Source organism: Prionailurus viverrinus, chromosome C1 (genome assembly GCF_022837055.1).
Source record: "Prionailurus viverrinus isolate Anna chromosome C1, UM_Priviv_1.0, whole genome shotgun sequence".
Classification (NCBI taxonomy): domain Eukaryota; kingdom Metazoa; phylum Chordata; class Mammalia; order Carnivora; family Felidae; genus Prionailurus; species Prionailurus viverrinus.
In genome coordinates, this window is record NC_062568.1 from 57,000,157 (window position 1) to 57,006,993 (window position 6,837).

General features: G+C 41.3%; 1 protein-coding gene across 2 annotated transcripts in view; it reads left to right on the top strand.

Moving 5' to 3' along the window:
- Window positions 1-6,611, top strand: part of METTL8 (methyltransferase 8, methylcytidine) — a 103,944-nt gene extending 97,333 nt beyond the window's left edge. Inside the window, exon 11 of one of the 2 annotated variants that reach the window (XR_007155091.1) lies at window positions 4,274-6,611. The gene's annotated coding sequence lies outside the window, so the exon portion shown is untranslated. Of the gene's footprint in view, window positions 1-1,828; window positions 3,027-4,273 lie in introns of those variants that run through there. The other variant, XR_007155092.1, reaches the window with a different exon arrangement.
- Window positions 6,612-6,837: the final 226 nt, after the last annotated feature.

The window sequence follows — 6,837 nt, forward strand, 5'->3', positions numbered from 1 at the left end:
CACACTTTTAATTGATAGGCTCAAATGCTGCTGGGAAAGCTGCTGGAGGAGAAAAAGTGCTCCTGAATCAAGCGGAGAATTATAGCAATGGGTAGGAGTTTGGATGAGACAATCTACAAGGTGACAGCTCATTCCAGATCCAGTGATTCTTTGAAATAAGTAGGTTGCATTTGGTCCACAGTCACAAACTGGGAAGGAAAAGCAGGAAAGGAAAGAGAGGAATGACAGAGCAAAAGCTTTCAATCAGTTCTTTTCAGCATTCTGCATATGTTTACTTCTGTTCTCACCCCACCCCCTTCAGGCTTCAGGCGTCAGGCTTCAGGCTTCCATTTGGCTCCCCTCCGAGTGAGCAGAGCACCCATCACTTGCGTACTCCTCACTTAAAGAAAAAAAAAATCAGTCTGAAAAAGCCCTTAACATGTCTTCAAAGGGATTCAGCTTTTGTATAATCTAAAATATGTGAATTCAGGGATTGTCAGTAATAAAATACAAGTGGAAACATCTTTATTTAAAACATTGTATGTACATTAATGCCAATTCAAGCATAAAATGTTGAGCATTTCTTGGAATATGGTTTGGGATTTGAGAGGCACAAAGGTACCTGCAAGATGACTTTGGTGTTGTTATAAATAGAAGTAAAATAACAGTTGCATCTTCAGTTATAATGAATCTTATATTGTGGCTTCAAAGCTGCAAAAGAGAATGGATGCCAAAATCTGTCTTTCATTAACATATGCCTTAAATGACAGGGAAGAGGTGTTGAAGACAAAATTACTTTTTCCTCCGAGTATGAATCAGCAACATGCAGTAACAAGTAATAATAGTTCTGTGTATGAGTGCAGGCAGAGGGTAAGAAAAACAGCATCAAATTGAAAATGCAAGTGCACCTGCCGGAGAGGCCCAGGAGGCTGCAGAACACAGCTCCCCAGAGCACCATTCTGAAGTGTCTCAGAGCACAGTGACCCTAACACTGGCAAGCCAGGTTGGCGTGAGATGGATGGAGCACAGTAAAACCTGCAGGTGGTCAAAGAGAGCCCCCCGCCTCTTCCCCTGGAACTACAAGGCACCACTACTTGTTCAAGAGCTTGAAACAGCTGCTTTGGATTCTCTAGTGCATGTGGTTTCACAACCACTTAACCTTTAGTAAGGAACAGCTAGAGGCAGGTGAATGAATAAAAATACATGTTAACATTTCATAAGGAGAAAAAAAATCAATACTTTAGGAGCACATGGACTTCAGAGAGTCACAAAAAGCGTCCAGTTAGCTGTGTCTCTGGCTTCCCAGGGATTTGCATCTTTATCTTTGATTTTCTTCAGCAGGTAGGCACCAAGTTGAGCCTGGGCCCCAGAAAATACATGTTTTTCTATCAGATGTTGCCTATCAAATGAAGTGAGCCATTGATTGCCTCCTTAAAAGCCCAAGCACCATCTCTCCTACTTGGGCTGATGGGTTTGGTCCAGGAAAACTGTAAGTTTTGTTAGGCTTATACAAGTTTTTTGGCAGTTTTTTCAATCCATTGCTCCCTTATGTGACACTTCCTAGCTCCTTGCACAAAGAGCAGAAATGAATTTTCTTTCTCCGTTAATCTTTATGTATTGATTATTGGTTGTTTCAGAATCATTGAGGAATGGCAATCACACTTCAAGTCTTTCAGCCTTTTTCATTGGGAAAAAGAGCCAAAACTGTGTGACTTCATAAAATTAATGATGAGATGCCTTTGAGGTTTTTTTGGGTTTTTGTTGTTGTTCTGTTTTGTTTTAATGCTATGTACTTACCACAGTCAACGCTATGCAATTGCTGCCTCATTTCTCTTTCCTGTCTCCCAAGGGTGACTTATCTTCCTCCTGAGGCTATCCTACTGAACAGAATGTTTGGCGTAAAGAATGTGATAGCTCTCCATACATCTTTAGTTATGCCCCAGTCCCTCAGGTAACTGAGACCGAGTCCCCTCAAGCAGCATTTGGAACTCACACTGAAAAGCACCTGAAAGAGAATGGCTGAAATTGCCAGCATCACATGCTGCATTGAAGCAAGGAAATTTCTGTCTCCAAGGATAATTGCTTTTTTCATTGCTCATACTTCTTCCTTCACAGCCCTCATTTATTTTAATGTATATATTCCACTTTGACTCTCTAGAAGATATTTTTAAAGTTTTTAAAAAATCCAAATGAAGGATGCAATTCGAGATCCAGAAAAGCATTTATTCTATTTATCCTTTCCCTGAATATATTCTTAATCAACCAGTCTTTCTGAGTGTCTCTTCATTTGCAGCTTTGTTTCCTAATAGAACACTTGGGCTCTGGAGATTAGTGAGACAAAGCTTCATTATAACCATCCTTGTTTTACTCCCATGTCTTATATGGTTTCTCATCCTAACTCACTCTCCAGGTGCTTCTTTCTCTTGCCAAATAGTGCAAGGAAATACTTTTGCAGATCTTTTGTTTACTTTAGAAAAAACACTGATCCAGTCTTTCCCATTCGGGAGTGCTGCTCATTTCCTGACTGGCCTTTAAAGTTTGGCTCAGTAGCAACTTGGGGATTTGTTTTCTACCCAGAGTGGAAGGAGCCTGGTGCCCAGCAGCCCCATGCTGGAATGGGAATTAAGTTCTGCTCATTCCCTGGATACATAAGCTGATGTTTTCTTCATAGATTTTACCCCCATTCCTCAAAGTTCTAATGTTTATAGTCATTTAGCTCTGACTTTTTAAAAGGCATTTTAATAGGGTTGTCTCTCCTCCAAGTGCACGCAGAAGCTGATCATGTACACAGGGAAACTTTCAAGAATAATGAATTCCCTGTTTGCTGGTTTTTACCTACAATACAGTGTGCTGCACAACATTTGCCCCTGCTCTGGTTCCATCGCCAGTTGCCTGGGCTGGTATAGAAGGACCTGCAACACCAGAGGAATTTGGCTTGGGCTGCCTCACTTTCTGGGTCCCCAAGACTGCTAAGTTAATGAAGCTTTGGTTATTATCCAGTTGGACATTTTCTTTTAATGTTTGTTTATTTATTTCAAGAGCGAGTGAGCAGGGGAGGAGCAGAGAGAGAGAGAGAGAGAGAGAGAGAGAGAATCCCAAGCAGGCTCCATGCTCAGTGAAGAACAAGACGTGGGGCTTGAACTCACAAACTATAGGATTATGACCTGAGCCAAAACCAAGAGTCGGCCACTCACCCAACTGAGCCACCCAGGTGCCTCTGGACATTTTCTTATTTCAAGTTTTATGCATTTTTTTTTTTTTTTGGTGCTTTCTTCTCTTTGGCACATTTACATTAAATCTTATTCTACTTATGCAACTGTATCTATACTTAATTATGTTTATATATGAATATAAGTTACTTTTGGTTCATCCTACCTTGGGGAATTTATTTATAGTTCTATGAGGTCAGTAACTTTCCAAAGGGACCACTTTCCAAACCTGAAGCCTATGCTTTTCTATATTAATGCATTTTTACATTAAAATATGTTTGGACTAGCAAAGTTGAATGATAAAAATAGAAAACACTGACAAAGAACTACATCAAGGGGGTAGGTACTGTCTTCTCTTTTTTTAAGTGTATTTATTTATTTTGAGAGCGAGCACAAGCATGGAAGGGGCAGAGAGAGAAGGAGAGAGACAGAGAATCCCAAGCAGGCTCCAGGCTGTCATCACAGAGCCCGATGTGGGGCTCAAACTCATGAACCATGAGCCAAAACCAAGAGTCAGACACTTGGACTAAGCCACTCAGGCACCCCTAAGGACTTAATCTGTAATACAAAGTAATAAGGCCATAATTGGGGGGTGGGGAAAAGAAATACAAAGCCATGGGCATAAATAGGGTCTAGTTGACAGAGTCAATATGGTGACAAGGAATCTAGGGTCAGTCATTTCTCAACCTCAGCCAGGCGTAGCTAGTCATCACTAGGAAGGGCTACCAGAAGAAGCAAGCCACACTCTGGCTTAGAGAAAGTAGGCAGTGTTCACAGGCAGATTAACCAAATACTGCTCCAGTGACCCAAAGAAAAATGCAAGGTCAGAGAAAATTATAGCAAGAGTGACTTGTAACTGAATCTCAGAGAAATGGACTGTAAACTTAAATGCCCCCTGGCCTAGCTCAGAAAGAGCCAAAAAAGAGCCCTAAGTTGGCCTTGGAAATGGAAAGGCTGGAGAGGCCATGAGCTTTTTTCTGTTTACCTGAATTATACCATAGAAACAGCTAGTAAGACATTTTGTTCTTGATACATTTTGGAAGAGCAAAGACTCCCTTTTATCTGATTCTTCCTTTTGATTCCAGGACCCTTATGTTTTCCATCATGATGTGTCACAAAGTATGAGTTTATTGATCTTCAAAAACCTGGAAAGATGGGACACAGCTTTAGGAGAAACACACCCAGAGAAGTGCAGGCAGAAGGGGACATTGACTGAGCCAGAAGATTGCCCTCATTCACCAGTATGACAGAGGAAGGTACAGATTACATATCAATATGATGTAGTCACCAAGTAATTCATGATCTTCTGACCCTCTGCAAGAAGATTAATGGAAGGCACGTGAAGAATGCAGGCCAGCATAGCCTATGAGACAAGGCCTCAGTGTATAGTCACCACCATTTAGTTAGGTTTGAGAGAAGCCCCCAAAATATCTCTGTGTTCCTGCCCAAACTTCAAACCAGCTGAGAGAAGCTGATACTGGAGAAAAATGGCCCAGGGCACATGGGAAAAATTGGCTTCCTACTACTCAATCCAAGAATCAAGACCCACAGATTGACTGTGCTCATGGGGGTCTGCCCCTGTACAGCCTCTTACAGAGTAGCCAGTTTCCGAGAGAGAGAGAGAGAGAGGAGGAGGACTAGGTTAAGCATGCCTAATTCGTTTCCCAAATTCACCTGTATAAGGTACTCTACCTCTCTCAGGAATGAAGAAAGCAGGATTAAAGAAACCAGGTGGGTCCCTCCACATGGCGAGAAACAACAGGAGTGGGCGTTACCTGAAATGTTTATAAGTGCCTAGTAAACCTATGCCACATCTACTGAGGCTAGAGCAATGTGGAGTGGACTCTACTATGCCCTTTGTGACTTGCTGAGTAGTAGGCTTAGAGAGCTACCCCTTCACTAGTTGTTCAGCATTTACCTATAATCCTGCGGCAGTGGACGAGGTCTATGAGCACCTGCCTTGGTGATGGATGGAATCTTCAGGATATGCACTGACACATGTAGACGGTTGGAATGCTGGGAACTAAAAGTGAGTTTCCAAAGGTATTACCAGTGAATTATTCTGGGAACCCTACTACACTTAAATCTTTACTAGACTGCTAAATAAATGGTCAGGAGATCTAACAACTCTGCCAAGCACCGCTTCTATATTGACTTGCAAAACAAATAACTGGCTCTAACCCAGCACTTCTCAAACTATCTGAGGTAAAGAATGAGTTGTTGCCTTTTGTTTTGTTTTGCCTATTTGCAACTTGTCATAGACCAATACTTTTCAAAGATAAATTACTAGGAAAAAAAAAAAAAAAGACATCCTCCAGTTCCTGGCATTGTGTTTCCTAGTCTCTGCCCTCTCCCCAGCAATCTCTCCTTATTATCTCCCAGGCAGCCAGTGTATACCAGCTACATGTCAAGCGCTGCTCTAGTGTTTGGAAATAAAGGGATGAACAGGAAAAAATAAAGATGGGTAATATACAAGCCCAAGATTTTTATTAGATTCAACAGACGTAAATTTATTCAGTTTCTCTACTTACCTTGACACAGGCTGGCAATAAAACAGACTAGCATCTGCCCACAGCCCACACCTTGAGCTGCCCTACTCTAGACCACGGGAGACGACTAAACCCACATCACAGTATTTGTTCTGCTTCACCTCCTGAACCCTGTGTCCCTTCACCTTTGGGTGTACGGCACCAGGACCCGGCTTGCGCACCTAGAAAATGTGTAGTTCAGGTGCTCAGTGCTGTTGCCTGGTATCCTTTTTACACACTTGGTTGTATTAAGCACCCAAAACCACACCACACCACCCAGCTCTCACCAGGATTTCTGGTGATTATTGTTCCTTTTACTTGTTCATTTTTTAAAAAATAGCTTTTTGTGAATATGTGAATAGGTGCTTAATAGTTTCTATCCCGATTTAAAATGGAAGGGAGATGATTCTATTATTCTTGTGTTGAAGTCAAAACCTGTGATTTTTTCCCCCACTGAATGGTGTTTTAAAGACAGAGTTGATGCCAAACTCAAAGAACGTGGGGAACTTGGGGAAGGCCAGAGATAGATAAGATTATTAATAGTTTATTTGTAAGGCTGTGTTTAGAAGCTAAAGAAAATGTTTATTTGTCCTAGAAGAAGAGCACACTAGACGATGAGAATGATAGTTCCCAGGGAGGAACAGGCAAAAACGGTTCTCAGAGAAGAAACACAGAACCTATCTGGGTGTCTTAGCCTCAGTGTCCTAAACTATAAATTGGAGACGATATTGCTTACCTGAAGATTGTTGCAAATACAAAATACAAAGCACATCAAATGTAAGGCATGGTGCCTGGAGATGATCGGTGCTTATTAAGTGATAATTATTAATCTATCACTAATAGTTTTTTTTTTTTAAACAAAGGATGGTGATCAAGTCTTTGTCTCTTTTGGGGAGAGGAGGAGAAATGGACTCTTTCTGCAATATAAATAAATTAGCCATAAGAAACTGTTCCTAACTATGAAGAGTTGAGTTTTTTATTTCAGAAAGTCATTTCTGTTTCCTTGGCTTAGATTCAATTGCGTTCAAACATTTATTAAGCACCCACTGTGTTCCAGAAACTGTGTTGGACACTGACAATACTAGGGTGAATAAGTCCTGGGCCCCTGCTTCTTAGATGCC